Source organism: Lithobates pipiens, unplaced genomic scaffold (assembly GCF_037356315.1).
Source record: "Lithobates pipiens isolate NorthernLeopardFrog02 unplaced genomic scaffold, aLitPip1_a1.2 Scaffold_13, whole genome shotgun sequence".
NCBI classification, from domain to species: Eukaryota; Metazoa; Chordata; class Amphibia; order Anura; family Ranidae; genus Lithobates; species Lithobates pipiens.
Window position 1 is genome coordinate 130,485,598 of NW_027507718.1, and position 11,232 is coordinate 130,496,829.

Below are 11,232 nucleotides of genomic sequence, written 5' to 3' on the forward strand. Positions count from 1 at the left end.
ATACAAATCGCTAATCTCACTAGCCACGTTTGTAGCTTAAAAGAGAAGTGCAGGAATACGTAAAAAAAAAAAATCATACTCACCTAGATGGCTGCAGTATCGATAGCAGCAACAGCTGTCCCCCACCGCAACTATATCGAGAGCTGAGCAATTAAACACAGCTGAATGCTCAGTTCTCCTCCCCCTCTCTGAGCAGAGAGCGGTGACCGTTATGCCCCGTACACACGAGCGGACTTTTCGACATCCAAACTCCGACGGACTGAGTCCGGCGGACTATCCGATCGTGTGTGGGCTGCAACGGACTTTAGCGAAGCTAAAGTCTGACGGACTTTAGAAATGAAGCATGCTTTAAATTTTCCCGACGGAACTCCGCCGGACCCGGTCCCCTTTGAAAAATCCGCTCGTGTGTGTGCTACTCCGACGGACTAAAACCGACGCTAGGGCAGCTATTGGCTACTGTCTATGAACTTCCTACGTCGAATCCAGTCGTACGTCATCACGTTCGACTCCGTCGGAGTTTGGTGTGATGGTGTGTGGTCAAGTCCGTTCGGTCGAAAAGTCCGCCAGAACTCCGTCGGAACTCCGGCGGAACTCCTTTGGAGGTCTGTCAGACTTAATTCCTCTCGTGTGTACGGGGCATTAGTCACTGGGTCTCTGCTCTGCCCCTCCAGCACTAACTTGAGCTTTCAACTGTGGAGGGGGCAGGAGGGGCTGGCTCAGCCTCTCAGCAGATCACTGAGAGGCTGAGCCAACTGCTGGCCCAGGCGTCTGGGTGGATCCCAACTGTAAAGTCAGGATCTTTCCTGTGCCTGGACTGAATGAGTGATGTCAGCCCGCTGACGGATGAAAGCAGGTCACAGGAGTGCAGAATGAATTGCACTCCTGCGATCCATAGGAGAAGTAGAAGGAGCTTTGGCTTTCTCCTTTACATATTGATATTTGCAATTAGGGATGAGCTTCGTGTTCGAGTCGAACATATGTTCGACTCAAACATCGGCTGTTCGCCCGTTCGGCGAATTCCGAACGTTATGGGCCGTTCGCGCCAAATTCGTGTGGCGCTCACGGCCCACAATGCACTGCGATGGCGCAGGGCATTGCTGGCTCATGATTGGCCAAGCATGCACTGTGACCCCGCATGCTTGGCCAATCATAGCGCCGGCAGCGAGGAGAGACATGATTGGCCACAGGCAGGATGCCTGTGGCCAATCATAGCTCAGGCTGTGTATATATACTATATAAGGCCGCCAGCGCATCGGCCTTGTGTAATGTGTTGGCGTCTGAAGCAGTTAGTGGGTGTTCTGTGTACCTTCAACACAGTATACACCGATCATTATCGGCCGATTTTTCGTTCTTGCTCTTCTGTAGTGGTTGTTGTCTGCGTGCCCTGACCGCAGTATACACCGCTATATTCACCTATATAGCTAGCGATATATCTATCTTTTATAATAGAGCTTGCAGTCAGTGTTAGGAGCTTGTGCGTGCTGTCTGCGTGCTCTGAACCCAGTATACACCGCTATATCCACCTATATAGCAAACTATCTTGCTCGTTTTAAATAGAGCTTGCAGTCAGCGGTAGGAGCTTGTGCGTGCTGTCTGCGCGCTCTGAACCCAGTATACACCGCTATATCCACCTATATAGCAAACTATCTTGCGCGTTTTAAATAGAGCTTGCAGTCAGCGGTAGGAGCTTGTGCGTGCTGTCTGCATGCTCTGAACCCAGTATACACCGCTATATCCACCTATATAGCAAACTATCTTGCTCGTTTTAAATAGAGCTTGCAGTCAGCGGTAGGAGCTTGCGCGTGCTGTCTGCGTGCTCTGAACCCAGTATAAACCGCTATATCCACCTATATAGCAAACAATCTTGCTTGTTTTAAATAGAGCTTGCAGTCCGCAGTGCAGTGCATGCTGTCTGCGTGCTCTGAACCCAGTATACACCGCTATATCCACCTATATAGCAAACTATCTTGCTCCTTTTTAAATAGAGCTTGCAGTCAGCGGTAGGAGCTTGTGCGTGCTGTCTGCGTGCTCTGAACCCAGTATACACCGCTATATCCACCTATATAGCAAACTATCTTGCTCCTTTTTAAATAGAGCTTGCAGTCAGCGGTAGGAGCTTGTGTGTGCTGTCTGCATGCTCTGAACTCAGTATACACCGCTATATCCACCTACATAGCTCTTCTCTATTTGAGCCATCTGCCATCTGCAGGAGTTAGTGGAAGTTGTGTGTGCCTCCAGCACAATATACACTACCCAATTGCTGTTTTTCCCAACTCCCTTCAGGCCATTACCATGTCTGGAAGGCCAGCAAGGAGAGGCAGACAGGTGCGAGCCGATAAAAGAGGGCAAGCAGGCTCTGTGTCTAGAGACAACAGTGCTGGTCGTGGACGTGGTGCATCGTCATCAGAAGCACGTGGCCATGGGACACGCTTGTCCTTCTTTTCGGCAGCTGGACATGTTGAGCTGCAACATGCCAACGACTTGGTAGAGTGGATGACCAAGCCCTCTTCATCCTCCTCATCCTCTCTCACCCAGTCTCAGGGTACTAGCAAAGCAGCTGCCAACGCATCGTCTTCCCTCCTCTCAATGTCATCATCAGTGACTCCTTCCCTAGACCCACCACGTCCTCCTGAGGAGTCTCCTGAACTCTTTGAGCACAGTGTTGGGTACATGCTCCAGGAGGATGCCCAGTGTTTTGTAGGCTCTGATGATGATACTCAGCTAGAGGAAGGCAGTAGCGTGAATGCAGAGAGAGGGGATGCTCAAGAAGGACAGCAATCTGGCAGTCATGTTCCACAAGCTGCAGCATACTGACTCCACGTGGGTGCCTGGTAGGAGAGAGGAGGAGGAGGAGGAGGAGGCACATGTCCAATGAGGCAGGATGCCCTCCGGGGGCCGGCTTAGAGGCAGCCCACCGACTGAATCACACCGCAGAGCTCCGCCTGTGCAGGGCGCTGCCTCTGCGCGTTATTCTAAAAGTTCTTTGGTGTGGGCCTTTTTTGAGACGAGTGCATCAGATCGCACCGCTGCTATTTGCAACATATGTCTCAAGCGTATCTCGTGTGGCCAAAACATCAGCCGCTTGGGCACCACATGCTTGACCAGACATATGTTGACCTGCCATGCAGCTTGTTGGCAAGCGTACCTCAAAGACCCACACTAAAGAACAAAGCGGACCTCTCCTTGCTCCTCATCAGCTGGGATCTCCAACCCCACTAGACCTTCAGTCCTCTCTGAAACCTGCTCTGAGAGGAATGAAGGTGTAGAATTAGGTGTGTCACAGGTAAGTGCTTCCGGGCACTCTGCTAGCAGTACACCCACGTCCGATTATAGCAGGCAAATGTCCCTGCCCCAGCTGCTGGACCGGCGAAAGAAGTTCACTCCCAGCAGGGGCGCAACTATAGGGGGTGCAGCAGTCGCGACCGCAACTGGGCCCTGTGCTGCAGGGGGCCCATGCAGCCCCCTCTACATATGGCCGGAAGCAGCATAGGCAGCTAGAGGTACCAGTGCACCATGCACACGGGTGGCTGGAGGTGGAGGGTGACTAGCAGAGCTCCATGCTCGACTATCGCACTGGCTGCTCTATAGTTGTGCATTCCCCGCATGACCTGTGTCCTCTGCTGGCTCCTCAGAGTACCCCTCTCCTGCTCCATGCATTGCCGCTCAGTCCGATGTCTGTTCTCCCCAGCCAGAGTCCCCCCCCCCCCCCCCGAGTCCGGCCCACACTGCACTGCATACTTCTCCCGGGTAAACAAACTTTAAGCACACAGATGCAGTGCAGCCCTATGAGAGCCGGCTCCCCAGAGGACACTGCAGGCTTATCTGCCAGCCCCCCTCCTCCCCCGTCATACATAGATGATGAAAGGTCTTTCTAGGAGATATGCTGATCACCCATCCAGCACACTGGATGGAGCCCAGGCCAACATGGATGAGTGTGCGGCCTGCAGCTTGGTCATGATGAATGAGAGGGCCCCGTCCCCCACACACCATTACTTACCCCCTCCATCTCCCCCTGGGGACAGGGGCCCCTTCTCACGTGAGGACAGGGACCCCCATCTCCCCTGGGGACAGGGACCCCTTCTCATCTGGGGGCAGTAACTTCATCTGCCCTGGAGAAAAGGACCTCATCTCTTCTGGGGACGGGGACCCCATCCTGCCTAGGGACAGTCCCCCAATTGGGCACCTAAAAATAAAAAATAAAATAATAAAAAAAACTACTGATGACAGTGGTGGAACTACAGGGCTCACAAAGGTCATAACTGTGACCACGCCCTGGATTTCCACCGCCGGACTCGGAGGGAAGGGCCCTGGCTGGGGTTCAGGGGGGCCCTTCATGGTTTCTTGCATTGGGGCCCTGAAGGTTCTAGTTACGCCACTGACTCCCAGCCATCCACATGCCCAGCGGTTGAATGCTAGCTTGGCTAAGTTGCTAGCACTTCAACTGTTTTTGTACAATGTGCGGTTCCTCAGTGGCAGGTCCCCAAACGCCACTTTTTCTCACGGAAGGCGATTCCGGCTCTCTACCGGCATGTGGAAGGCAATGTCCTTGCCTCGCTGGACAGGGCGGTCAGCGGTAAGGTGCATATTACCGCTGACTCATGGTCCAGCAGGCATGGACAGGGACGTTACCCGTCTTTCACGGCCCATTGGGTCACTCTTCTGGCAGCTGGGAAGGATGCAGGACAAGGTGCAGTAGTGTTGGAGGTTGTTCCACCACCACGCCTCCAAAATGCTACTATTGGTTGTGACACACCTCTCTCCTCCACCCCCTCCTCTTCTTCTTCCTCCATGGCCTCTTCCAGTGCTCTGTCTTTAGAACCAGCGGTGCTCTGTAGGCATTCCAGGGGCTACGCAAGTACGCAGGCAAAAACTATGCCATGCCGTGCTTGCGCTGGTTTGTTTGGGGGACAGGAGCCACACTGGGGCGGATGTTTTGTCAGCTCTGCAGGGGCAGGCCGAGAGGTAGTTGACGCCACGCCAGCTTAAGCCAGAAATGGTGGTTTGCGACAATGGCACCAACCTCCTCTCCGCCCTCCGACAGGGACAACTGACCCATGTGCCCTGTGTAGCTCACGTCCTTAACCTGGTGGTGCAGCAGTTCTTGGGCAGGTACCCGGGCTTACAGGATGTCCTGAAGCAGGCCAGGAAAGTCTGTGTGCATTTCCGCCAATCATTTAATGCCTGTGCTCGGCTGGCTGAGCTCCAAAAGGAGTTGAACCTGCCCAAGAACCGCCTTATATGTGACATGCCCACCAGGTGGAACTCAACGTTGGTCATGCTGCAGCGGCTGCACACGCAGCAGAGGGCCATCAATGAGTACCTGTGCGACTACAGCACCAGGACAGGGTCAGGGGAGCTTGGTTTTTTTCTCACCACGCCAGTGGGGCATGATCAGGGATGCATGCACTGTCCTGTCACCGTTTGAGGAGGCCACAAGGATGGTGAGCAGTGACAGTGCATGCATCAGTGACACTGTACCTCTTGTCCACCTCTTGGAGCATACGCTGCGTGGAATAATGGACAGGGCACTTGAGGCAGAACAGAGGCAGGAAGAGGAGGACTTCCTTGCCTCTCAAGGCCCCCTTTATCCAGACAGTGTTCCTGCTGTGCCACCCATCACACAGGAAGAGGATGAGGAGGAGGAGGAGGATGATTGTGTCAGCATGGAGGTGGAGGCTGGCACTCAGCATCAGCAGCAGCAGCAGTCTTGTAGGGATGATTTACAGTCCCAAGAAACCCGTGGACTTGTACGTGGCTGGGAGGAGGTAGCTGTGGATCATGTTATCCTTAGTAACCCAGAGGACTGGAAGGTTACAAACTCCTGGTCCTGGACAACGTGTTGCTGAGGCATCGGTCAGAAGGAGCAGTGGAGAAGGTGGCCGTCTGACTGATGCTTTCAGACAATTTTTTAGTCCGCAGCTCCAAGGTATGATCGGTTCCAGCAACTATCGCCAGCGTCTGATTCACATGGTGCAGGAATACCTAGGGGCAAGGTCAGACTTGGACACCTTTCCCACCGAAAATCCTCTGGCTTACTGGGTCTTGAGGATGGATCACTGGCCAGAGCTTGCACAGTATGCAATTGAGCTACTGGCCTGTCCTGCATCCAGCGTTCTTTCGGAACGCACCTTCAGTGCTGCTGGTGGCTTTGTTACCGATCACAGGGTGCGCCTGTCTACCGAATCAGTTGATCGACTGACCTTCATCAAGATGAATCAGTCTTGGATCACCCACAGCTACCAAGCACCTGAAGCTGATGTAACCGAAAAATATTTTTTTAAATATCACATCCCTTCAAGACTGCCTATGCTGATGCTGAGTGACTGTCCTGTTATGTTGATTGTCTATCCTCTTCCTCCTCCGCTGATATGTTGGAAGAACCAGAGTAACTTTGAGGACTTATAGTGTTGTGGCACCAGCACCACAACCACCAAAGGTCAATTTTTCTACCACTGTTCAACAATGGCATGTAATTACAATTTTTGATATAATCATTCACAGCAGGGCGCTCCAGCGCCCACCAAGAGTCACTTTGAGGGCTTACAATGTTGTGGCAAAACCAACACCTTGTTCCGCCATTTCTGCAGAGCATATAGGGCAGGCCCCTACTTTCAAACATCCAACTTACAAACATCTCCTACTTGCAAACGGAAGGAGACAACAGCAAGTGAGATGAAAAAAGATGTACAACAAAACAAGTTATACAGGGGTGATAACCCTTCCCTATGTTTTCCAAAAAGCTTAAAAATAGTTTTTTTGACTGGAGCTACACTTTAAAAATGTACCAGTTGAAAATTACAAACAGATTCAACTTAACACAAAAAACCTACACAGTCCCTGTCTTGTTTGCACCGCCTGTATACTGCTGTTCTGAGTATATAGGGCCTGGGGGCCACACGCATTTCCTTTTTTTAATATGGGTACCCAAAGGGGCTGGTAATGGGCAGGGAGGGCTACCCATGCCATTTTTCTCAATGATTTTCAACCATATTGCAGGAACCAGATATAACATTAAAACCGCAAGCAGGTTTAAATGATGTTATTTCCGTTAAATGTCATTTTGTGCAGGGACTGTTCTAAACACGGGAAACACTTGGCACTTCACAGGCATACTACAGACACCCCCCAGGCACAATATTTAAAGGAATATTTCACTTTTTTTTCACTTTAATTGTCATTAAAATCAAAAACGGCCATTTTTAAAAACATTTTAGTCATTGACCCATGTCCCCTGGGGCAGGAGCCAGGTCCCCAAACCCTTTTTAGGACAGCATCTTGCATATTAGCCGTTAAAATTAGCACTTTTTATTTCGAACGTTCGAGTCCCATAGACTTCAATGGGGTTCTAAAGTTCGTACGAATTTGGGGTCTGTTCGAAAGTTCTGGTGCGAACCGGCGGTGTTCGGCTCATCCCTATTTGCAATGAAAACTGTAATTTTGGGTAACTTATTAAACTGTCAGTAAAAATTTGTCTCTCCCAAATTAAACATGTAATTTTGAATGACTAATAAATTAAAGAAAACTGGGAGGCAACAGAAGTGGCAATCCCATGGGGCCACCTCTTTATGTTTTCTGTGGCCCTAACATTGTATATACAAAGTGGGGTTTTTATGGCAAGCCTGAAACAAATGCAGGCTTAGTTTTGCACATGTGGGTGTGGTTTTGCTTAAACCCCATTACCAGTCATGGTAGTTGTTTATTTATTTTAGACTGTGTACTATATATACACTCACTGGCCACTTTATTAGGTCCACCTGTTCAGTTGCTTGGCAACACAAATTGCTAATCAGCCAATCACATGGCAGCAACTCAATGCATGTAAGCATCTAGATGCAATGCAATGCATGTAGGCATCTAGACGTGGTGAAGACGTGAAGTTCAAATCAAGCATTAGAATGGGGAAGAATGGGGATTTAAGTGACTTGGAACATGGCATGGTTGTTAGTGCCAGACGGGCTGGTCTGAGTACTTCAAAAACTGCTGATCTACTGGAATTTTCATCCACAACCATCTCTAGGGTTTACAGAGAATGGTCCGAAAAAGACAAAATATCCAGTGAGCGGCAGTTGTGTGTACGAAAATGCCTTGTTGATGTCAGAGGTGAATGAGCAGACTGGTTCAAGATGATAGAAAGGCATAACACATCAAACCTTGAAACAGATGGGCTACAGAAGACCACACCGGGTGCCACTCCTGTCAGCTAAGAACAGTAAACTGAGGCTACAATTCGCACTGGCTCTCCAAAATTGTACAATAAAAGATTGGAAAAACATTGCCTGGTCTGATGAGTCTTGATTGCAGCTGCAACATTCGGATGGTAGGGTCAGAAGCATGGATCCATCCTGCTTTGTATCAACGGTTTAGGCTGGTGCTGGTGGTGTAATGGTGTGGAGGATATTTTTTTGGCACACTTTGGGCCCCTTAGTACCAAATGAGCACTGTTAAAAGCCAAAGTATACTTGAATATTGTTGCTGACCATCTCCATCCCTTTATGTCTACAGTGTACTCATCTTCTGATGGCTCATTCCAGCAGTATAATGCACCATGTCACAAAGCTCAAACTGATTTCTTGAACAAGACAATAAGTTTGTTGTATTCCAATGGCCTCCAGTCACCAGATCTCAATCCGATAGAGCACCTTTGGGAATTGGTGGAATGGGAAATTTGCATTATGGATGTGCAGCTGACAAATCTGCAGCAACTGCCTGATGCCATCATGTCACTATCAACCAAATAGTCTGAGGAATGTTTCCAACACCTTGTTAAATCTATGTCACAAACATTTAAGGTTGTTCTTAAGGCAACCTGGTACTAGCAAGGTGTACCTAATTAAGTGACCGATGAGTGTATGTATTTTTTTAATAGTAAGGGCTCTTGCATTCGGATGCACATACTGAAACTGTTGTTGTGGCCCCCAGGAGCCCATTAATAGTGGCCATTGACATGCATGACAGAATACATGTGTGCTGCTATATGTACGTAACCAAGCTTGCATTTACCCGACCATAGGCGTGGATGTATTTTTCAAAACGTAGACACAAGTTTGTTGCAGCGCACAGTGCATGCCAACGTGCACAATTAAACTCCTGCTGTGACTACCAGGCATCACAACAACAGGCATATTTAACTCTGTGCAAACATATGACCTGATGTACGGCCATGTGCAAGAGCCCTAAAACTTTATAGAAACTGTAAAGAGTACAGCAGCGCAGGGCTAGGAGAACAGGTCAGATCACAAATGATTCTCAGAGTACAAAGCAGAACAGTTTACACATGAGCTTTACATGTTCTATAGATGCAAATACAAGTGTGTCTATCTGAGGTAGATGTATTGGTGCCTTTGTTAAGGATCTCTTCTACATGGCCATAGGTGGGTAAGTTTGTAAAGGTAGGCCATAGGTGGGTAAGCATAGGCCGTAGGTTTTTAAAGTGCATTGGTGTGTAAGGGTAGGCAAAGGTAGGCTATTGATTGGTAAGGTGCATTGGTGGTAAGTAGACAGGGGTAGGCCATAGATTGGTAGGGGCAGGCCTTAGGTGTATAAGGTTATAATCATTTTTTATTTTGATGCAAAAAGTGTTACTATATGTTGCAGTTTGCACTTACTGGAGTGAGTTCTCACCACTTTCTGTCCCCAGAGAGTACAATACAATTCTAATAGTTTATATGTCTTCTCTACCCTGTCTAACACACAAAAACTCTGTTGGCTAGGGTCCAGACTTGGTACGCAAGCATGTGGCTTGTCCCAATGTGTAAACAAACAATCCACTCAAAATGAGCCCTCACAGTCTGCAGCTGCCCGTTAATTCCAAGGAGATTACTAAGGTAGTAGCTGGCAGCTTGGGTTATATGAATAAGAAGGCTGGGGAGCAGTGGTGTCATGCACAAAAACACAAGCAGAAAACAGCGCACGACCGTCCGTAGCTGCTAAATTTGTCTGAGAGAGACCAGTGAAATAGTCTATACCTAGGGTAGCAGGTAAAAGTACATTTTACTTTCATTATCTCTTGCTCCCACAGGCTCCCCCTTCCATGCGTCTGGTCCCCTGAGCCTCTTTTCTTTGATGCTTTGTCCAGAGCTCACAGCTGTGATGTCATCATGTACAATGCAGCCCCAACAGTCCTGCACTGTAAATTAGGACACTAAGAGAGTGCCCACAACCCAGAGTGTCAGAGAAAAAAGGGGAGAGCCGGCTGCCAATGGAATGAGGAAAAAGGTAAGTAAAAGTTATTTTTTTCCTGGTACCCTAGGCAAACACTAACATTTATCTACAATTTAAGAAACAATTGCTTTAAAGCTGAACTGTGGGGAATAACCCCAGCCGTGCAGTGCCTAATGGTACCTACCACCAAATTCCACATAATGCGACATGATGGGAACTGTTTAATTTGCAATTGAAGATTGGCGGCAGGTTTACTATGAAATTAAGTGTGCGTTTATGTCAGTCCACAACACTAAAACATTTACGTGCATGTGTACATTGTGTAGGGTTGTTGACACTGCCCTGTTTACTTTTCTTATTTTTTTAAACTTTATTGAAATGTCATAAAATGACACTATATTATAATGAAATTCATTTATAATTATAATATTATTATATTATATAACACGATATTATAATGATATTAAAATATCGCATAATGATACTATATATAAATAGCACAGTGACATGAGGTGTGGTCAGTTGCGATGTGTAAAAAGGAAGGCATACATACTGCCTTTTAACACCGCGCACTCAATTGCACATGTATGGTGTGAATGGGGAAAACAACAAACTATTTCTGTAGCCCTTGTTCTGCTTCCACAGTCTAAGCACTGAAAGTGTGGTTTGTATAACTGATCCAGCTGTGATGAGATAGCTTAATGTGCAGTCTGAGTAGCTCGGCAGACAGTGACTCAATCTAAATGACATCTTGCAGATCGTACAAAGCTTTAATCCAAAAACCTGTGCAGATCATAACAGATGAACATCAGATAGGTAAAAAGATAAAATCATAGTGTGTCTAGCTCCAGTAGAATATAGTATAAGTAGTGCATGGAGGCTAAAGCATGAGGAAGAAGGGCGGGACTACCCCCACAGACCAATCCCTGGGTACGGAGTGAGGTAGGGCTACAAGTACAGAAAAACAAACAGACAATGCATGTGTAACATGGGAGCCCTTGTGTTAAACGTATGCAGATCAACTCAGCTCACCAACGTGATGTGAAAACTTGCCCATACATGAATCGAAGT